A 24164-nucleotide genomic window follows, 5' to 3' on the forward strand; every position below is an offset into this window, starting at 1 on the left:
CTTTTTTGTTAGCTGTGGTGAAAAATGTGACTTTTAACCCTTTTACACCAGTTGCACCTGTTTTCAAAAAGTGGGTGTGGACCAGTGTAAAGGGGCATGACCTAACCCTGAGTCTAATTTATTACAATATACGCCAGTAAACTGTTGTATATTGCGGCAGAAATCTACTCCAGCTTGGAGCTGCCATACGAGACAGGCACAGCAACGCCTGCCATTATGAGACAGGCACAGCAATACCTGTCTCGTATGACAGACATTGCTGTGCCTGTCTAGCCTCTTCGGCTGAGCTGTCGGGACTGTAACTAACTGTAACTAACCTATGAAATTACCTCCAAATTGCTTGTCCATACACTATGTACTTCAACTTCATTTGTTGTGCTTGGTACTTGGTATTTATTATGAAACACACGGGGTCCTATGAAACCCATGTTGTAAAACCTTTTATTTTATTGCAAACTGAACTTAAACGTCCAACTGGTCTGCATATGACTGTTTTATTGTTAACATTTTAATGGAATCCTCCAAAAGTTAGATAGCACATACAAAATCTGATGAACTGAGGGTACAAGGGTGATACCGACACAGAGTGCTTGTATTTTATCCTGAGGATGCCAATAACGCCTGCCATATATTCCTTCATCCAAAATTGTTGGTACCCTTCTGTTACAGACAGAAACCCACAATGCTCCCTGAAATAACTTGAAACTGAGAAAAGGAATAATATATTAAAAAAATCCTGAAAAGTAACTTATGATATCTGACATTGGGGGAGATTTATCAAAACCTGTGCAGAGGAAATGTTTCTGAGTTGCCCATAGCAACCAATCAGATCGCTTCTTTCATTTTTCAGAGGCCTTTTCAAAAAATGAAAGAAGCGATCTGATTGGTTGCTATGGGCAACTCAGCAACTTTTCCTCTGGACAGGTTTTCATAAATCTCCCCCAAGATTACTTTTGAATTGTGGTTTAACAGAATAATTTTAAATAACAAAATAATGAAACTGGCCTGGACAAAAAGGAAAGTACCTCTAGAAAAGAGCGAAAATAATTTGACAATAGGAACATGATAAACTAAGGTGTATCCTGTAATTAGTGTCACAGGTGTCTCCAAACTTGTAATCAGTCAGTTTGACTATTTATAATGTGAAAAGTAGTCACTGTTTGGTATCATGATCACAGAAAGCCAAGGGGAGATTAGAACTAAAATTATAGACAAGCATGTTAAAAGTAAAGGCTAGAAGACCATCTCCAAGCAGCTTGATGTTCCTGTGACTACAATGGTACATATTATTTTGAAATTTAACACTTTAAGGAGGCAGGGCGTACATGAGTGCGCGTCAGATTGGAATGGTTGCGGCTGTTATGAGAAGTTAGGACCCCTTGCTAATGAAGGACATCACCTATATGATGTCCGGCATTAACTTTTTAAACTTAACTAATTAAATTGCATAGCTAATGGCGTATACTTTAAAAAAAGAAAAAAAAGCCCAGAATTGCGTATTGTGGTCACTTCATGTACCATAAAAAATGTATTAAAAAAGGTTAAAAAAGTGTTTTCAATTCTGCCCCCACAAGTATGTGTGTGTGTGTGTATATATGTATATATATATATGTATATATATATATATATATATGTATACATACACATACACACACACTTTTTAATTTTTTTGTTACCATAGATTTGGTGCTAGGATGAGTGATGTAATTACAAAGTCCAATGTGTGACACAAAAAACAAGCCCTCATATTGGCCTGTAAGTGGAAAATGTAAGTGTTTTGGCTAATAAAATGCAAGGATGAATAAACAATGTGCAAAATAAAAAAAAACAGCGTCCTTAAGGGGTTAGGTCCACTGGACTGTAGACAACCTCACTGAACGTGGCTGCAAGAGGATAATTGTTGAAAATATTAATGAAGAAGGATAATACGATTGGTAATCAAAGATCCCATAAGCCCTATAGGCTTATAATGTAGGGTATTCTCTTTCAAACGAGGTGCCACTCGCCAGAATCTGTGGACCCATTACAGAGAATACGTGAACATAAAAAAAAAATAAAAAAAAATAACAATTGCACTTTTAGTGACAATCGTGCCACTATCTGCCGCCTGTCCCTTCACTAACATTCACTCTTTCTTCTGCTGACTCTGCTTCCCACAAATCAGTTGTGCAGCCACAGATACAACAGCTAAAGCAGTGATGCATCCCCTTTCTCAGCTGTTAAAAATGATGTCAATAGATGATATTATGTTATATATTTAAAAAATTACCCTTATAACTTTGTTTTTCCATCTATGGAGCTGTTGGGGTTCATTTTTCGGGCTGTTAACTGTAGTTTTCATTGGTACCAGTAAGGGGTATATTTGACTTAAATGGTGTTTTTATATTTTTTTCCATTTCTTTTTTTGGGGGGGGGGGGGCGGGCGCTATGTGATAAAAAGAAAAGAAAAAACAATTCCGGAATTTGGATTATTTTATTTTTCATTTACGCCATTTGCTGTGTGGGATCAGTAATGTTACATTTAAATAGCTCTAACAATTCCTCAGGCTACTATTTTAAAAATGTTTATTTTTTATTTTATTAAACTGTTTTAGTCCTGAACCTGCTCCATACACCCCTAATTGCGCTATGACATATCAGATCCGTTATGGGTTGGAAAGGGGTTAAAAAAAAACATTAATACAGAACAGTTAGCATAAACATTATACAAGTTAGCATAAACATTATCTTCACAATTACACTTAGGATTTGTGTTTTATAAGTCTGGTATCTCAGTCTCTAGGGTGCCCAGTTTTACCCTTTTATACAAGCACCTCTTTTCAGTACAGAACAACACTACACATACTGTTCTGCTCTTTAACCTCTTAGGGACGAAGGGTGTACAGGTACGCCCTTGCTCCCTGCTACTTAAGGAACAAGGGCGTACCTGTATCATTCAGCAGGCATCCCATGCAAATGTCTGTGGGGGTCCTGAGATCAGGGTTTTACGGCGATTCCGGGCTGATCGGGTTGTCTGATGACCCGATAGCCCGGAAAATGGGGATGATCGGAGCTGTCGAGACAGGTCTGACCATCCTGAAGGATAGGAGTGAGGTGGCAGGGGTGCCACCTCCTCCTATCCCTTGCGATTGGCCGATCAGGACTGATCAGCGAATCGCAGGGCAGGGGCTGGGGTGAAAGTTCATTTGGGGCAGAGCGTGGGAAGATGGCGACGATGTGCGCAGGGCTGTGGAGTCAGAGTCGTGGAGTCGGACGAAATTTTGGGTACCTGGAGTCGGCAAACAACGCAACCGACTTCGACTCCGACTCCTACTAAATTTAGATTGGAATAAAAAAAAATTAATAAATAAATAAAAAAATAAAAAAAAATAAAAAGCAAGTTTAAATGTCCCAATTCACAAAAAGTTATAATTAATGAATTCTCTACTTTAAGAATAAAGACCAATGCATGTAGTGCCTCACGTAACCGCAAAACGAACATGTTAAGTGACCGTGAAGAAGCATGCTTTTCATGTGCTTCACTATATGGCACGCAACGCACAAACAGGAGCGGCAATACTTATTATTTCCATAGTGTTGTATTCTGCTGTTACAGGGAACCCATGGGTAACCTAGTCTCTCACTTAGTGAAGGGAATGGAGGGTCAATAGTTCAAGACTGAAGCTGTAAACCATTGGAAAAACTGCTGCTATTCAGCTAAGGCTATAAAAACTTGTAAACTCGATTGTTAGCTTAAAGGGGTACTCCGGCCCTAGACATCTTATCCCCTATCCAAAGGATAGGGGATAAGATGTCAGATCGCCGGGGTCCCGCGAGTTCGCTCTGCGCGTAATGACGGGCAATACAGGGGCCAGAGCATCGTTATGTCACGGCTCCGCCCCTCGTGACATCAGGGCCCACCTCCTCAATATAAGTCTATGGGAGGGGGCATGGTGCCCCCTGCCATAGACTTTCATTAAGGGGGCGGGCCGTGATGTCACGATGGGCGGAGCCATGACATCATGCTGCTCCGTCCCCTGTATCACCCGTCATTACGCACAGAGCGAACTCTCTCTGTGCAGTGATGATAGCGCGGTGCCGAAGCGGCAATCCCGGGAGTCCCCAGCAGCGGGACCCCGGCGATTTGACATCTTATCCCCTATCCTTTGGATAAGGGATAAGATGTCTAGGGGCGGAGTACCCCTTTAAACTTTAAACATGACTATGGGATTCTACTAGGGAAATCTTGTTTTATAATAAATGCCCCTTCCTGGATCCTGCCACTGCCCTATCTTCAGCAGCAGTTCAGCACACAAACTGTTCAATACAGTAGACTGTTGGCTTCCCAGCCAGTAGTCCTGTGGTAAGGACATGTATGTTGCCTTTCTTTCCTTCAAGGAATGTATAAAATACATTCGCATATTAAAACAGAGTCGGAGTAGGGGAGTCGGAGGTACAAAAACTGCTGAGTCGGAACATTTATCTACCCACTCCACAGCCCTGGATGTGCGTGGGCCGTGGATGCGGCAGGGACCGGCGGCAGTTACCTCCGATCATGCGGGGACCAGGGACCGGATGTGCAGCGGCGGTATCAGATGCTGCAGTGAAGATTGCCGTAAAGTGATCTTCACTGTAGCTTCCAGGAGTCTTGCAATATCTGGAGGGCCACAGTTTGGAGACCACTGTGCAGTGGTCTCCAAACTGTGTCCTTCCAGATGTAGCAAAACTACAACTATCAGCATGCCCAGACAGTCCAGGCATGCTGGAAGTTGTAGTTCTGTAACATCTGGCCCTTCAGATGTTGCAGAACTACAACTCCCAGCATGCCTGCACAGTCTCAGCATGCTGGGAGTTGTAGTTTTGCAACATCTGGAAGTGCAGAGTTTGGAGACCACTATACAGTTGTCTATACAGATGTCAATTCAAAGCATCCCGAGACTGTCCAGGCATGCTGGGAGTTGTAGTTCAGTAAAATCTGGCCCCCGAACTACAGCTCCCAGCATGGAGTTGAAGTTTTGCAACATCTGGAGGGCTACAGTTTGGAGACCACTACACAGTGGTCTCCAAACTGTTCTCCTCCAGTTGTTGCATAATTACAACTCCCAACATGTCCTTCGCCTGTTTGGCCATGCTGGGAGTTGTAGTATTGCAATAACTGGAGGCACACTGGTTGGGAAACACTGTCTGTTTCCTAACTCAGTGTTTCCCAACCCGTGTGCCTCCTGCTGTTGCAAAACTATAACTCCCAGCATGCACTGACAGACCATGCATGCTGGGAGGTGTAGTTTTGCAACAGCTGGAGGCACACGGGTTGGGAAACACTGAGTTAGGAAACAGACAGTGGTGCAGAAACACTGTGGTAGTCTGTTAGGGTGCATTCACACCACGTTTTTGCTTTACAGTCTACGTATACGATTTCAAGTTAAAAACCGTATGTAACTGTATAGAAAACTGTATGCATTGACTTAACATTGTAAACCGTATGTCAAATGCATCATCCAGTTTAGTCTGTTTTGCGTCTTATACGGTTTTATCCATTTTTTGTTTTTTTACCCGTACCCAAAACAGTAGTCTACCACGTTTTTGGTCCGGGTGAAAAACTGTATTAAACCGTATACATTTTTTTCATAACATGGGAGTCAATGGGAACCGTACAGAACCGTATGTGCGTACGGTTTCATCCAGTTTTCACCATATGGTTTTTTACTTACATATGGTTTTTTTCACCATATGGTTTTTCATCCAGTTTTCACCATATGGTTTTTTTTTCATGGAATTTCAATCAAACAAGTAAAACTTTATTCAAAACGGAGTGAAAAGTTTAAAAACTTATATGTTTTTTTCTTTAAAAAAAACGATGCAACCGGACATCATTTTTCAAACCGTGTATAGTTTTCAACCGTATGTGGGTTAAAATTTGTACACACGTTTTGATACAGTTTAGTTTGAGGAATCCGTTTTTCATCAAAAACCTGATACGGGAACTGTATTGCAAAAATGTGGTGTGCATGCTCCCTTACCTGACTCACGGTTTACCAATCCCAACCAGTGTGCCTCCAGCTGTTGCATAACTACAACTCCCAGCATGCACGGTCTGTCAGTGCATGCTGGGAGTTGTAGTTTTGTACATTCATATGAATGTACGCTAAAACACTACACTAACACATAATTAAGAGTAAAACACTATATATAAACTACATCCTTACACTGCCGCCCCCCCCCCCCCCAAATAAAAATAAAAAACATCTTGTACGTCAGTTTTTCTAAAACGGAACCTCCAGCTGTTGCAAAATAAAAACTCCCAGTCATTGACCTTCCAGGCATGTTGGGAGTTTTGCAACAGCTGGAGGCTCCCTGTTTGGAGAAAACTGACATACAGCATTTTGGTGGAGGAGGCAAGTGTAACTCTTGCATCCGGGTACACCCCTATGAAAATCCCTAATTTAAGCCTCAAATGCGCATGGCGCTCTCTCACTTCAGATGCCTGTCTTATTTCAAGGCAACAGTTTAGGGCCACAGTGTCTCTGTACTTGGGAGAAATTGTGCTACAAATTTTTGGTGGCTTTTTCTCCTTTTACCCCTTATGAAAAGGTAATGTTGGAGTCTACACCAGCATGTTAGTGTAAAATGTTTTTATTTTTTACACTAACATGCTGGTGTTGCTCCATACTTTTCCTTTTCACAAGAGGTAAAAGGAAAAAAAAGACCTCCAAAATTTGTAACACCCTTCTCCCAAGTATGTAAAAATACCCCATATGTGGACGTAAAATGCTCTGCGCGGCGCACAACGAGGCTCAGAAGTAAGAGCGTAGTTACAGCGGTTCTGGCATAAACGCAATATAATAAAAACCCACATGTGGCCCCATTTCGGAAACTACCCCCCTCACGAAACATAACAAGGGGTACAGTGAGCATTTACACCCCACAGGTGTCTGACAGATTTTTGGAACAGTGGTCCGTGAAAATGAAAAATGTAATTTTTCATTTGGACAGCCCCCTGTTACAAAGATCTGTCAAATGCCAGTGGGGTGTACACCAGTGGGGTGTTAAGGCTCACTGTACCCCTTGTTATGTTACTTGAGGGGTGTAGTTTCCCAAATAATATGCCATGTGGGGTGTCTTTCGCTGTTCTGGCACCATGGGCACTTCCTAAATGAGACATGCCCCGCAAAAACCATTTCAGCAAAACTTTTCAAAAGCTCAGTGTCGCTCCTTCCCTTCTGAGCCCTCTAGTGCACCCGCAGATCACTTTACATAGACATATGAGGTATTTCCTTACTCGAGAGAAATGGGGTTTCAAATTTTGGGGGGAATTTTCACCTATTACCTCTTTGTGAAAAAGAAAAATTTAGGGTAACATCAGCATTTTAGTGAGAAAAATAAAAATTTTAATTTTCACGTCCAACTTTATTGAAAATTCGTCAAACACCTGTCGGGTCTTAAGGTTCACTGTACCACTTGTTACGTTCCTTGAGGGGTGTAGTTTCCCAAATAGTATTCCATGTGGGGTGTTTTTTTGCTGTTCTGGCACCATGGGGGCTTCCTTTTTTAAATATTTTTTTTTATTATTTTTATTTCAGTACAAAAATTACAAAACCCAATGATATTCTGTATCACAATAATTAGATCCCCCCCCTTTGCAACCTCCCCCATCCCAAACCATCCACCCTCCACCCCTCGCTCCCATCCCCCCCTCCTCCCCCCCCAATTTGCCAGCTAGGTTGTTTGCCCCCATCTATCCCATTCCATCATTAGCTTAGGAAAGCTCTTTTTCCCTTTGTGGAATAACAGTTCATACTTAGTCTGCGTTACCTCTGTTTCCCATTCCTTAACTGATGGCAGTTCTGGGGAGAACCATTTCCTTAATAACAATATTTTTGCAATTCCAAATATTTTTAATATAGCATCATTCCTTGGTGTTTCCATTAGGCCAATACCCAGGATAGCTCCTTTACTATCTTTGCTCAGTATTCTTTTCATGCTTTTTTCTGTTATGCGGTATACCTCCTGCCAAAATCTAGTAATCAATGGACATCCCCAAATCATATGTAATAAGGCTGCCTCTTCTTCTCTGCATTTGGGGCATTTCGCGTCTAGCCTTCGATGTAAAAATGTTGGCGAATATGGAACCCTGAGAGCCAGCTTACTAAATGACAGTCTATGATTCAAATTCATAGAGGCCCGTATTATATTCTGGAACACCTCTCTCCATTCTTGCATATTTATTGTACCTACTTCTCTGGACCAGTATAACCTAGCTTTGTGTTCATTATTTACCATATCAGCTTTCACCAGGCCTTTGTAAATTTTCCCCACAATCTTATTAGAGGCACTATGCATGGCGAAAATATAATCCATTAGCTCATGGGTACAGATTTCCCATCTTGGGTTTAATTGATCTTTTAAAAATGCATTCCTTAACTGGGCGTAATGTGTATCTACAGTTATGGCCAAGCCCAAATTCTACACGAAGTGTTTACCATTCCTTAATTTTTTTACCCTCTACTAATTGATACACTCTCGTAATTCCCCTTTTTTCCCAATCTATATACCCCTGCAATTTCAGTATTTCTGGAAAAAAAGAGGTTTTTCCAGATGTGTGTAAATTTTAATATTCCATTTATTCCTAGTGCTCGTCTAATATATTTCCATACTTTTATAAACATTTTAAAGGTGTGCATCCCTGTCCCTCCCCCACACTTATATCTACCATCCTCCAATACCTCTATTGGGGATCCACCCGTATCAGCCCCCATATTTAGAAAAAAGATTTTTTTAAATTTCTTCCTCCTTACCTAAAAATTCAATTTGTGCAGCAATATAGTAAAATTGTAGGTTTGGTACGCCAAATCCGCCTTCACCTATTGAGGGGCTAAAATGCTTATACTTAATGTGAGCCTGTTTCTTATCCCCCAAAAACCTGCAAATCTCACCCTGTATCTGTTTAAACCAATGTTCACCAAGCCATATTGGCGCTACTCTTAAAATATGTAGAGCCATTGGTAGTATAATAATTTTAATCAGTAAGACTCTTTCAGCGAGATTCATCCTTAATCTCCCCCAAACTTGAATTTTATTTTTTATTTTTTGAGCCAATGGAACAACATTTAAGCCTGCAAAGTCCTCTATGTTCCTTGACATTTTTGCACCCAGATATTCCAGTGCTTCCGATTCTTGCAGAACATAGATCTCCCCAGGTATCGACTGTTGTTCCCCTGTTAATATCATAAGACCTGATTTTTTCCAATTAATTTTAAAACCTGAGTGGCTTCCATATTCCTTCACTATCTCCATCACTTTCGCAAGTTTGTTAGCTGGGTCCTTGATAAATAGCACTATATCATCAGCATATAATATTTTTTCCTTTTCCCCATTTACACCAAATCCTTCAAATTCTTCAGTCACTCTTATTATTTGAGCAAGAGGCTCTATGAATATGGCGAGTAAGAGTGGGGAGAGGGGGCACCCCTGCCTCGTCCCTCTTTGTAGAGTGACAGAGTTTTGAGAGATTACATTATTTATATTTATCCTTGCACTAGGAGCTTTATATAAAGTTTTGAGACCCTTTAGAAATAGGTCCCCCAAATTCATACATTTTACTACGCTGAAGAGGAATCCCCACTCCACCCTGTCAAACGATTTTTGCGCATCCAGTGACAGGATGGAGTGGGGACCCACATCACCAGCTACTTGCATGTTTAAAAATAGGCGTCTAATATTATTGTAAATATTTCTCCCAGGGACAAAGCCCTTTTGTTCTGGACTAATCAGTTGTTTGATAACACCTTGTAAGCGCATTGCCCATATCTTTGCCAAAATCTTTTGGTCAGTGTTTAACAGAGAGATGGGTCTCAGTGTATCCATCTCCTCACTTCTCTTGCCCTTTTTCAGAATTAAAATTATAATGGCTTCTGCCATCGACGGGGATAACTCCCCTTTTCTCAAGGATTAATTAAATACCGTTATTAGGCAAGGCAGTAGGGTATCTCTAAATTTCTTATAAATATCGAAAACTAACCCATCCGCTCCCGGAGCCGAGTTATTAGGGAAAGAGTCCAACGCTTTTTCCACTTCTTCTAAAGTAATATTTTTTTCTAGGTCGCCTCTTTCTATATTACTAATTTTTGGTAATTTAATCCGGTCGAGAAAGTATTCTATTTCTTCATCTGTTCTATCACTTTCTTTAGTATATAACTTGGAATAACTGGAAAAACTGCATAGCTATTTGGGTTAGACCTTCTTGATCTCTAACTTCCTTCCCTTTTTTATCTTTTAATATTGAGATCCTCCTCCCCTCCTTTTGATTGATTATGTTCATAAACATTCTGTTGGTTTTACCTGTTTCTGTATATTTCCTTTGATTCCTGAAGAAGATAGTGTGTCGGGCTTTTTCTAGGAGCATCTCTTTATACCTCTCCTGGATCCCATTCAGTATATTCCAATTTTCTATACTTGGATCATTAATATACCGCATTTCTGCGCTTTTAATTTCTTCCACCAACACTCTCTCTTCTTCCCTAATTTTTTTTTTAATCTAGTTATATTCCTTATTAAAAGTCCCCTGAGATATGCTTTCAAGGTATCCCATACCATCAGTGTACAAGTAGACCCAACATTTATATCCTAAAATTCCCTAATTTCTTTCTCTAGTTATATCATCAATTTTTAGCCAGTGCGGGTTAATATACATACTCCTGTTCCCCATTTTTACCTCCTGTTTTTTGATTTGGCAGATCACCATAGCGTGATCTGATATACTTCGAGGTTCATACGAGATTTTTTGAATCAACGCCAATGCCGAGCTATTAGTAATTACGTGATCTATACGTGAGGCTGTTTTATGGGTAGCATTGAAGCATGAGAAACATTTAGTATTTTGATACATAATACGCCATGCATTCCCCCAAAACATTTCTTTACACCATTTATATAAAGGAGTCTCTACATTCCCCCTGTCCTTTCCCTGCCAGTCCAGTGCATTATTCATTACACAGTTCAGATCTCCAAAGAGAAAAAAAGATCCTGGTATTCCGTGTCTGCCATGAAAAAGCCAGTGCTTGGAGAATTTCCACTGAAAAAGGGGGAGGAATGTATACAAATGCAAGAATGGTTAGCCCACCACCCAAATTAGCATACAAAAATACAGACCTACCCCTATGGTCCGACTGTGAATTGATAACATGTATATCTACTGTTTTATGAATATAAACAGTAACTACCGAGGAATACTCTGAGAATGTTGAGTAGTAGGTTTCCTTTGCCCAACCACGTTTAAGTATCCCTAGCGAGTCACTGGTCACATGCGTTTCCAGAAGACATACTATCGCAGGTAAATGTTTTTTTAGCCTATCAAAAACAGCCACCCTTTTAGGTCTATTCTTCAGACCTGTAACATTCCATATTATAATTTTCCTTTTGTTATCCATCAGACTATTAACTCCTATCCAGGGCTCGACAATACAACCCAGCTGGCAACCTACCCTCCCATTCGAGCTTTTCCCAAACCACCCACCCCTTCCATCTCATCCCCACTTCCCCCCCAACCTGCATCTTGACCCGCATCTAATATGCCGATCTCTATACTACACTTAACTCCTGTCCGCTCCTTCGCCCATCCCGGCCTTGCTGAATAAACAGAATTACATTATCCCCTTCTCCATCCATTTATGTGCTTCCCACTCTGAGCCAAAAAAAATACACTTGATCTTTAAAAACAATCCTAAGTCTGGCCGGAAAGAGGAGTGAGAATCTAATTCCCGCTGCATGCAGTCTCTTCTTGACCGCGTTAAATGACATTCTTTTACGTTGCGTGTCCCTTGAAAAATCCGGGAAGATGAACACTTTGGAGCTTCCATACTGGATTTCGCCCCATTCTTTAGATACTTTAAAAATCACGTCTCTGTCCTGTGAACACAGCATCTTTAACAATAGTGTTCTGGGTGGTGCACCTGCTGGAGGTCTCTTACTGGGGATTCTGTGAGCTCTTTCCACGTGGAATAATGTTGTTAAGGACTGAGGATCAGCCAGTTCTTTCAGCCATTTCTCAGCAAATTCTGTGGGATCATTGGTCTCCTCTCCTTCTGGGAGGCCAATAACCCTCAGGTTACATCGCCTAGATCTGTCCTCCAGGTCTGAGACTTTTTCTTTTAACCATTTATTATCAGATTTAATAGCCTCCCATTCTTTTCTTAAGTCTCCTATTTCTTTCTCCATACGAGGGATCGCTTTTTCAATCTGTTTGACTCTGTCCTTGATTTTGTTTGTATCCTCCCTGATAATAGACACATCACTACTAAGCGAGCCAACTTTAGAAGTTAAGTCCGTAAGAGATTGATAAAATTTTTCCACTCCTTTTAGTATTGTTTCCAAGACCTGTGTATTTGATTGAACACTTTCTACCCCGTCCTCTGTATCCTCATTTTGTAGTGCAGAAAATCTGGACCCGTAAACAGTTGTCTCATGGGCTGTCTGCTTTTGAGTTCGAGTCTTTATTGTGTGAAGGGGAGATTTCAAATATTTCTCCATCCTAGAAGGGTTTAAATGCTCGTTCCCAGCGCCACCAGATCTTCTAGGGTTAAGTTTTGGAGGCATTTCACATAGCTATGTAGTGAACTCTACAGCATATATAAAGTTGTGCGCTGTGAAATATATAAAACAGTATGGAGGTACATTTTAATTGCAATCATGTATGGGGAGGGGCTTATGGCTCAGCATATTTCAGTAAGGCATAGAAAGTCACTGACTTACATTTTAGATGTATCTTGCAAGGATAAGAAGATCTCAGTGAGATTGGTAGTTCAAATGTAGGAGCTGTGAAGCAAAGTATGTACAATATAAGCAAGTGCCTCCACAAGCATGGCCTCATGCCGACCCAAAATACACCTCTTATCTAGGTTTCATTTTAGCAGCATCTGCGGGAGTTCCCAGGGAGTCCCACTCTCCCCAACTATTCCTTTTTCCCCACTCTCCCACCCCCTTCTCTACCATATCCTCACATGTTCTACACATTTCGTTGTCAGCCAAAATCATAGACATTGTTGCTGTGAGGACTTACATTTCTGACGTATCACACAGGGGACAGGAGGGGGGGAGCAGGTTGCGGGGGAGCCAGCAGGAATTAAGAGGTTACAGGTTCTGTGGAATAAGATAAAAAAAAAGCAACTTAAGCACTTCAGTTTTCAGTTGACCTCAAATTAGTTCTCCTATAGCCAGATACATGACAGGCTAAATATGGCTCTTATTGGCAACTGCTGGAGGGACACCATATTGAGCCCACTCCCTTTTATTCACAAAGATTCCATTTCTGTCACATTTCGCTTTCTCCAAATAGTCTCCCCCTTAACACAGCAGCTCAAGGGGTTAACTGTCAGTAGAACTGCACATTTATACCGAATATCTTTTTTTCATGTTTTGTTTTTATTTGTATGACACTTTGTAGCTTTGAAACCAAATACTATTGTAATAATATCAACGTTCATCAATAATGATTGTCTATAGTCCAATGTATATTGTAACCTGGGGGTGCACTGTACTGTAAGTATATTCAATTTTCAGAAAAATTTATTTCTTATGTGTCCGAGTTTTATATAAATGTTAATGTGTAGGTTCTTATTGTTCTGAGCAGTGCAAGGAGAAAATTCTCTTTTATGCTCCTTATATAAAGCCTATAAAACCTTGGGCTTTATTTTTGCTGTTATGTTATGTGAAGTATTCAACAATCTGCGATGCATACACTTCAACACTCAGGAACAAAGCACATGTAATGCTCATGGTAAACCCCTTCCTGACATGTGAGGGGGTGTTGTTAGCATCTGCTGACATTACGCCCCCCCCCCCCCCCCCCGGCGAAATTTCTGAATTATATATTTTTTCCATATCATTCCACAAATAATTTATTTTGGAATGTGCAATGCATTATATAATAAAATGAGGGAGCAACAAAAAAAATAAAAAATAAACTATGGTGGTCAACAACATTGTCATCCCTAAATATTATCTAGGAATAAAAAACACAGCTAATTTCTTTCAAAAACAGCTCCACGTCTGTGACCAGGTTGGGTGTGGTTTTGGGTCTGAGCTGCAGAACCACAACCAACCTGGAGACTGACGGGGAGCAGTTTGTGATAGAAAGTAGTAAGTACGGTAACTGTTTTTCTATTTCTGGATAACCCCCTTTAAGTACAGAATGTGAAGATTCTCTTGATATAAAGTGTTTAGTGAAACTGCTTGAATGTTCATGAACTTGAACGTTTGAAAAAATAAAAAAAAAGCACAAGATATAAAAATATCAAAATTAAAACCTTGCAGCAGGGGAGGCATTAAAAAACAATGCCATGACATAATTTACCTCTTCCCAACTAGGTGAATTTCAGTCTCTTATATTTATTATGTTATGCCTTAGACCAAAATTCCTTAACCCCTTAAGGACCAGGCCATTTTGCACCTTAAGGACCGGAGCGTTTTTTGCAATTCTGACCACTGTCACTTTAAACATTAATAACTCTGGAATGCTTTTAGTTATCATTCTGATTCTGAGATTGTTTTTTCGTGACATATTCTACTTTAACTTAGTGGTAAAAATTTTTGGTAACTTGCATCCTTTCTTGGTGAAAAATCCCAAAATTTGATGAAAAAAATGAAAATTTTGCATTTTTCTAACTTTTGAAGCTCTCTGCTTGTAAGGAAAATGGATATTCAAAATAAAACATTTTTGGGTTCACATATACAATATGTCTACTTTATATTTGCATCATAAAATTAATGAGTTTTTACTTTTGGAAGACACCAGAGGGCTTCAAAGTTCAGTAGCAATTTGGAAATTTTTCACAAAATTTTCAAACTCGCTATTTTTCATGGACCAGTTCAGGTTTGAAGTGGATTTGAAGGGTCTTCATATTAGAAATACACCATAAATGACCCCATTATAAAAACTACACCCCCCAAAGTATTCAAAATGACATTCAATAAGTGTATTAACCCTTTAGGTGTTTCACAGGAATAGCAGAAAAGTGAAGGAGAAAATTCACAATCTTAATTTTTTACACTCGCATGTTCTTGTAGACCCAATTTTTTAATTTTTGCAATTGGTAGAAAGGAGAAAATTTTTACTTTTATTTGAAACCCAATTTCTCTTGAGTAAGCACATACCTCATATGTCTATGTTAATTGTTCGGCGGGCGCAGTAGAGGGCTCAGAAGGGAAGGAGCGACAAATGGTTTTTGGGGGGCATGTCACCTTTAGGAAGCCCCTATGGTGCCAGGACAGCAAAAAAAAAAACACATGGCATACCATTTTGGAAACTAGACCCCTCGGGGAACGTAACAAGGGGTAAAGTGAACCTTAATACCCTACAGGTGATTCACGACTTTTGCATATGTAAAAAAAAAAAAAAAATGTTTTACCTAAAATGCTTGGTTTCCCAAAAATTTTACATTTTTAAAAAGGATAATAGCAGAAAATACCCCCCAAAATTTGAAGCCCAATTTCTCCCGATTCAGAAAAAAACCCATATGGGGGTAAAAAGTGCTCTGCTGGCGCACTACAGGTCTCAGAAGAGAAGGAGTCACATTTGGCTTTTTGAAAGCAAATTTTGCTCTGGGGGCATGCCGCATTTAGGAAGCCCCTATGGTGCCAGAACCGCAAAAAAAAACACATGGCATACCATTTTGGAAACTAGACCCCTCAGGGAACGTAACAAGGGGTAAAGTGAACCTTAATACCCTACAGGTGATTCACGACTTTTGCATATGTTAAAAAAAAAAAAAAAAATTTTACCTAAAATGCTTGGTTTCCCAAAATTTTTACATTTTTAAAAAGGGTAATAGCAGAAAATACCTCCCAAAATTTGAAGCCCAATTTCTCCCGAGCACGGCGATACCCCATATGTGGCCCTAAACTGTTGCCTTGAAATACGACAGGGCTCCAAAGTGAGAGCGCCATGCGCATTTGAGGCCTAAATTAGGGACTTGCATAGGGGTGGACATAGGGGTATTCTACGCCAGTGATTCCCAAACAGGGTGCCTCCAGCTGTTGTAAAAGTCCCAGCATGCCTGGACAGTCAGTGGCTGTCTGGTAATACTGGGAGTAGTTGTTTTGCAACAGCTGGAGGCTCCGTTTTGGAAACAGTGGTGTACCAGACATTTTTCATTTTTATTGGGGAGGGGGGCTGTGTAGGGGAATTTGTATATGTAGTGTTTTTTACTTTTTATTTTATTTTGTGTTAGTGTAGTGTTTTTAGGGTACAGTCACACGGGCGGGGGGTTCACAGTAGTTTCTCGCTGGCAGTTTGAGCTGCGGCAGAAAATTTGCCGCCGCTCAAACTTGCAGCCGGATACTTACTGTAATCCTCCGCCCATGTGAGTGTACCCTGTACGTTCACATTGGAGGGGGGAGAAACATCCAGCTGTTGCAAAACTACAACTCCCAGCATGTAGGGTCTATAAGTGCATGCTGGGAGTTGTAGTTTTCAACAGCTGGAGGCTTCGTATTGGAAACAGTGGCGTACCAGACGTTTTTCATTTTTATTGGGGAGGGGGGCTGTGAGGGGTATGTGTATATGTAGTGTTTTTTACTTTTTATTTTATTTTGTGTTAGTGTAGTGTTTTTAGGGTACAGTCGCACGGGCGGGGGGTTCACAGTAGTTTCTCGCTGGCAGTTTGAGCTGCAGCAGAAAATTTGCTGCAGCTCAAACTTGCAGCCGGATACTTACTGTAATCCTCCGCCCATGTGAGTGTACCCTGTACATTCACATTGGGGGGGGGGGGGACATCCAGCTGTTGCAAAACTACAACTCCCAGCATGTACGGTCTATCAGTGCATGCTGGGAGATGTAGTTTTGCAACAGCTGGAGGCACACTGGTTGTGAAACACAGAGTATGGCAACAAACTCAGTGTTTTGCAACCAGTGTGCCTTCAGCTGTTGCAAAAGCTACAACCCCCAGCATGTACGGACAGCGGAAGGGCATGCTGGGTGTTGTAGTTATGCAACAGCGGGAGGCATACTACTTTGGCTGGGGATGCTGGGGATTGTAGTTATGCAACAGCTGGAGACACACTGGTTTGCTACTCAACTCAGTGTGCCTTCAGCTGTTGCAAAACTACAACTCTCAGCAGTCACCGACAGCCAACGGGCATGCTGGGAGTTGTAGTTATGCAACCAGCAGATGCACCACTACAACTCCCAGCATGCACTTTAGCTGTTTGTGCAAGCTGGGAGTTGTAGTTACACAACAGCTGAAGGTACACTTTTCCATAGAAAGAATGTGCCTCCAGCTGTTGCAAAACCATAAGTCCCAGCATGCCCATAAGGGAATGCTGGGAGTTGTGGTGGTCTGCCTCCTCCTGTTGCATAACTACAGCTCCCAGCATGCCCTTTTTGCATGCTGGGAGCTGTTGCTAAGCAACAGCAGGAGCCTGTCACTCACCTCCTGCTGCTGCTGATCGCCGCACAGGTCAGTCCCGCTGCCGCCGCCGTCGCTCCTGGGGCCCCGATCCCAACATTAACGCCGGGGATCGGGGTCCCCAGCACCCGGGGTCGTCTTCCCGCACCCGCTCACGTCCTCCGGAAGAGGGGCGGAGCGGGTGTGGGAGTGACACCCGCAGCAGGCGCCCTGATTGGTCGGCCGGGAATCCGGCCGACGAATCAGGGCGATCGTGAGGTGGCACCAGTGCCACCTCACCCCTGCAGGCTCTGGCTGTTCGGGGCCGTCTCTGACCCAATTGACCCGGAATCGCCGCAGATCGCTGGACTGAATTGTCCAGCGATCTGCGGCCATCGCCGACATGGGGGGGGCATAATGACCCCCCCTGGGCGATATGCCGCGATGCCTGCTGAACGATTTCAGCAGGCATCGGGCACCGGCTCCCCTCCGGCTAGCGGCGGGGGCCGGGAATGGACAGGACGTACTCCTACGTCCTCGGTCCTTAAGGACTAGGAAACGGGGGGCGTAGGAGTACGTCCATTGTCCTTAAGGGGTTAAGCATCGGACAGTCATAATACATATGGAAAAACCCTGTTCCTTCGCGCTCACATCTTGGGCACTTATATTTTTTGGATTTGTCTATTTTTTCCCAAAAGTTGTGGTTTATAATATAACCTATGTGTTATAAATAATTGTGTAATCCTATGTGAACTATTTTTAATGATGTTCAGACTTTCTTCCCAAATCCCCCTCCGTTACTTGTCCTATATCTTTTTCCCATTCCTTTATACTGAAGTGCCTCAATCCCTGATTTTTAACACCGACCATTATTTTATACATCTTAGAAATTATTTTTTTATCCGTGCCTTCCCTTAAAATCTTCATTATCAAACACTTGTGAATTCTTAAATCCTCTTTCTTATCTATGTTTTTCACTGCCTCCCTTAACTATACATATCTAAATAGCGACATCATATTATTAGGAATTTGATATTGTGCACTCAGCTCCTCAAATGATCTGAGTTTCTCCCCTTCAAAAAATTGTGCAACATATTTTAAATTATATTTACCCCAAAATTGCCACTCCTGTCCCTCAAATTCTTTAAATTTTGTGTTATTAAATAGTCTTATGCAATCTAGTGAGCCTTCCACCTTCATTACTTTTTTCATTTGCGCCCATACTTTATCCACCATCTCCGATATCAGCTCCTTTCCACCCAACTTGGATTCAAAAAATTCTCCCATATCTTCACACGCCTCCTTTTTTTTTTCTTTTACCATGTTAGCTAAGGAATCTGTTTACTTCCACTTCTTTACATACCTCATCTGTGCTACTATATAGTATAATCTGAAGTCCATTCTTCGTTTCCCTACATAAATGACCTAATTTCATTCTTGGTTTATTCCCTTTCCAGGCCAGTTCTCCATAGCTTTGATTTCTTTAAAAGTTTGTTCTCCTAACCATACCGGACTATTGGTCAACACAAACTAGATCTGAGGCAGGATTGTCATCTTTAAATGGGCACTGTCACCAAACTTTTTTTTTTTTTTTACATGTTGTAGTAGTGATGTACAACATATCTCTAATATAAACCTATTAATTTTTTTTTCTCCATTAAAATAGTTTATTTTAATGTTGAAAACCGGCCACTAGGGGTCTCCCTCCTAGTGGCCGACTGCAGGCTGGCGTGACGTCACGCCTGAATTCGGACCGATGCCTGCCGGGCATCGGTCCTAATTCATTCAGCCTGTGCTCGCTCCCTGCCTGTCAATCAGACAGGCGGGAGTGAGCGCTGAGAGCGCATTTGCTCCCTGGCTTCACATGCCTGCCCCGCCTCCCGGCATCTACACGCCACCGCTGGTGCTGCTGCTCTGCAATAGAGGTATGGCTGGGGGGGGAGCGGGGTTCGGGGTAGCGCAGCTGCTGCTCTGCACTAGAGGTATGGCTGGGGGGGATGGAGCGGGGTTCGGGGTAGCGCCGCTGCTCTGCACTAGAGGTATGGCTGGGGGGGGGGAGCGGGGTTCGGGGTAGCGCCACCGCTGCTGCTGCTGCTGCTCTGCACTAGAGGTATGGCTGGGGGGGAGGCTCCGCGGCAGGCTCTGCACTAGAGGTATGGCTGGGGGGGGGGAGTGGGGTTTGGGGTAGCGCAGCTGCTGCTGCTCTGCACTAGAGGTATGGCTGGGGGGGGGAAGCGGGGTTCGGGGTAGTGCCGCCGCTGCTGCTGCTCTGCACTAGAGGTATGATGGGGGGGGGGGGAGGAGCGGAATTTGGGGTAACGCCACGGCAGGCTCTGCACTAGAGGTATGGCTGGGGGGGGGGGGAGCGGGGTCCGGGGTAGTGCTGCGGCAGGCTCTGCACTAGAGGTATGGCTGAGGGGGGGAGCGCCGCGGCAGGCTCTGCACTCGGGTATGGGGGGGGGGGAGGAAGCGGGTTAGCGCCACGGCAACTATTGATTTCCACAGGGGAGGGGGAGTGAGCGGGCTTCGGGGTAGCGCTGCGGCACTAACAAAGTTATTGTTTTCACCACAGGGTGCCTCTAGCTGTTTCACCACTACAACTCCCAACATGCCTTGACAGCCAGTAGATATCAGGGTAAGCTGGGAGTTGTAGTGGTGAAACAGCTGGAGGTACCCTGTATAGTGAACTAAGGGCGGAAGTGTCGGCCCCAGCAGGCATCAGTGACGTCACGCCTGCTGGGGAAATCTGCCTGGTAATGAGCACACTACCAGGCAGACAAAAAGCCATTTTTAATATAGTAAAAAAAAAACTTAAAGGCAGGGAGGGGGTTAGGGATAGATGGGCAATAGGCAGGGACAGAAAAACAAAATGGATAGTGGGTGCTACCCTTTAATAGGCTAATACTAAGTGGTAAACCTATCCACATTTTTATTTTTGCCTTTATCTTTCTCAGAGTGGGCCAAACATTTAATTCCGGATATTTTGAAATTTGTCTTCCAACATTTATATCCAAATACTTAAACGTTTCTCCATCTCCTAATATCTTGAGTCGTCCATGGGATATTTGTTTATCTAGTGGCATTAATACAGTTTCATTCCAGTTTATACTCAATCCCGATTTATTCCCAAACTCCTCTATTTCCTCTATGATCCCCTCTAATGCCTGTGGCATATTCCGTATATAAAGCAAAATGTCATCAGCAAAAAGTTATATTCTGTCCTCTGTCCCCTGACATCCAAATCCTTCCGCTATCTTCATATTTCTAATTCTTGTTCAATGTATAGGGGGAAGATATGGGGGGACCGAGGACAGCCTTGTCTAGCTCCCCTGGTCAATTGAAATCCTTCTTACTGGACCCCATTTACCAGAACCACTGTCCTGGGGGAGTCATACAGAATTCCCATCCATTTCATAAAATCTTCACCAAACCCATATCCCCTCATTACAATCCAGAGGTAGGACCACTCCACCCTGTCAAAGGCCTTAACAGCGTCCAATGACAGGATGGCATTACCTTCGCCAGTCTCACTGCTAATGTCTATGCCAATATCTTCATATCAATATTTAGCAGCGAGATTGGCCTATACGCATCGGGCTCATGTTCGTTTTTCCCAGGCTTGAGAATCAACGTTATCACTGCCTCATTCATTGAGGGGGGTAGTATTCCTCTCTTTAGGATGTTTCTAAATAATTTCACTAATCTGGGGACAAGAACACTAGCATACTTTTTGTACAGTTCAAATCGTATCACATCCGGACCTGGGGCTTTTGATCTGGGTGCTTCTTTTACCACTTTCCACACCTCACTTTCTGAGATCTCGCCCTCCAGCAACTCTACAGCTTCCTTTGTTAATTTTGGTAGTTCACATTCATCAACATATTTTTGTATATCTTCTAGTTCTACTTTTATTTGCGAGGTATATAACTCTTTATAGAATTCTAGAAAGACACTTGTAATTTCTTCCTGTTCTCTTACAATCCGTCCCCCTTTATCTTTGACTGCTGCTATTAGTGTTTTTTCTGTTTCTTCTTTTATAAGCTTAGCCAACCATCTTCCTGGTTTTCCCCCTTCTAAATATCTCTTCTGCTCTGAGTGAAGCATTGTTTTTTTTTTTTTTTTTTTTGCTTTTGCTATTCTTAGCTCTTTATACCTCCTTATTGCCTCTTCCCATTCTCTTCTATACTTTTCTAGTCCTGTTTCTACAAAGTGCTGTTCTGCCTCCTCAACTTCCCTTCTCATCTCTTCTTCCTCTATCTTTGATTTTTTCTTCATCCTTACAATTTTCTCCTTGCAGATGCCTCGCAATACTGCCTTAAAAGCATCCCAGACCATCCCCTCTTAAGTTGTTCCATCATTGATCTCAAAATATGCTTTTATTTTATCCCCTACCTCACTATCTTCCCCCTCATACTTCTATCCACAATGGATCTGTTCTCGTATTTATCTGGCGCATTTTTCTGTTTACCATTTGGAACATTAATGGTGTATGATCGGACATACTCCGATGTTCGTATTTTATGCCCTCTATCCATGGCATGATCTCCTTGTCACCAATTATCATATCTATACAGGATAGTGTTTTCTTGGATTTGTTATAACATGAATATGCTCTCAATTCTGGGTTTCTCCAAAAATCCACCCATCCTTATTCCTCCACAATTCTTTTTAATCCTGTTATTCCACCACTCAGATTTTGTCTCCCTATCCTTAATCTATGTTTTCCTTCATCCCTTAATGCATTAATATCACCCATCACCATAATTGGCATACCTCCTTTATCACTGGCAAACAGACATAGTTCCTTAAATACTCCTGATGAGAATAATAATGTCCCTTATAGTATATAATGCCCTCTATAGTATATAATAAAGCTCCTTATAGTATTTGATACCACTTATAGTATATGCTATATTGGGCATTATCTACTATAAGGGGATTTATGATATACTATAAGGGGCTTTATTCTATATTTTATAAAGGACAATAATAATAATAATAATTAATAATATCCTTTATTATAATATATAATAAAGCCCCTTATAGTATATAAAACCTCTTATAGTATATAGTATGTAATGACCTTTTAAGTATATAATGCCCAATATAGCATATACTATAAAAGGTACTATATAAGGGTATTTTATACTATAAGATGCTTAATAGTATTGTTATTATTAATTATTATTATTATTATTATTAGGCATCTTATAGTATATAATATCTCTTATATAATACCCCTTTATAGTATATGCTCTTTTGGGCATTATATACTATGAAAGGCATTATACACTATATACTGTAAGGGGTTTTATATACTATAAGGGGCTTTATTATATATTATAAAGGACATTATAATAATGTCCTTTATAATATACAGTGGGGCAAAAAAGTATTTAGTCAGCCACCAACTGTGCAAGTTCTCCCACTTAAAAAGATGAGAGCGGCCTGTAATTTTCATGATAGGTATACCTCAACTATGAGAGATATAATGAGAAAAAAAATCCATAAAATCACATTGTCTGATTTTTAAAGAATTTATTTGCAAATTATGGTGGAAAATAAGTATTTGGTCAATAACAGAAGTTAATCTCAATATTTTGTTATATACCATTTGTTGGCAATGACAGAGGTCAAATGTTTTCTGTAAGCCTTCACAATGTTTTCACACGCTGTTACTGGTATTTTGGCCCATTCCTCCATGCAGATCTCCTCTAGAGCAGTGATGTTTTGGGACTGTCGCTGGGCAACGCAGACTTTCAACTCCCTCCAAAGGTTTTCTATGGGGTTGAGATCTGGAAACTGGCTAGGCCACTCCAGGACCTTGAAATGCTTCTTACGAAGCCTCTCCTTTCGTTGCCCGGGTGGTGTTTTTGGAGACCCAGCCACATTTCACCTTCAATGTTTTTACCCAAAAAGTTCTACTTTGGTTTCTTCTGACCATATGTCATTCTCCCAATACTCTTCTGGATCATCCAAATGCTCTCTAGCAAACTTCAGATGGGCCCAGACATGTACTGGCACTGCAGATTTGAGTCCCTGGCAGCGTAGTGTGTTACTGATGGTAGCTTTTGTTACTCTGGTCCCAGCTCTCTGCAGGTCATTCACTAGGTCCCCTCATGTGGTTCTGGGATTTTTGCTCACCGTTCATGTAATTATTTTGACATCACTGGGTGAGATCTTGCGTGGAGCCCCAGATCAAGGGAGATTATCAGTGGTCTTGTATGTCTTCCATTTTCTAATAATTGCTCCCACAGTTGATTTCCTCACACCAAGCTGCTTGCCTGTCATGACCGACCGGGGGGACAGGGAGCGTGAGCCCTAAGATTTCCCTGATAGCCACTCTCCCTGCCTACTTGCCCATACACCCTAAGTGGTGAATCGACAACTTGGTGCCGGTCCCTCACTACGTTTAAGTGCAATGGCGTAAAAACATATAATATACATAGTCGGTCACAGGCCAGAAACGGAAAAACTACCAGAAAACTAGATATACCAGACAGGATACAATTACTAACAGGGCAGTATATAGTGTATAAACAAACTGTAAAAAAAATACAAGGTAACTGCTCAAGCAGACATCATAGTAGCATTATTGCACAAAAGAACAGCACAGAATGCAGGAGAACTCTGGTTTAAATAACTGCACCCGAGTTCTCATTGGTCCAGAGCATTAACTATTCCCTATCCAGGGAGAATAGCAAACTGCTCAGAACATCCTAGCGGGTGAATACACAACTAAACAGAAAAATACAAAAACAAATAAACGGACATTACAATACCCCCCCCCCCCCCCTTTAAAGAGGG

At 41.7% G+C, this 24164-nt stretch overlaps 1 protein-coding gene across 1 annotated transcript in view; it reads left to right on the forward strand.

The window, feature by feature from the left end:
- Positions 1-24164, forward strand: part of LOC130362079 (cytochrome b5 reductase 4) — a 270381-nt gene that overhangs the window by 79508 nt on the left and 166709 nt on the right. The gene's annotated exons all lie outside the window — the stretch shown is intronic.

The sequence above is a fragment of the Hyla sarda genome, chromosome 3 (assembly GCF_029499605.1).
Source record: "Hyla sarda isolate aHylSar1 chromosome 3, aHylSar1.hap1, whole genome shotgun sequence".
NCBI classification, from domain to species: domain Eukaryota; kingdom Metazoa; phylum Chordata; class Amphibia; order Anura; family Hylidae; genus Hyla; species Hyla sarda.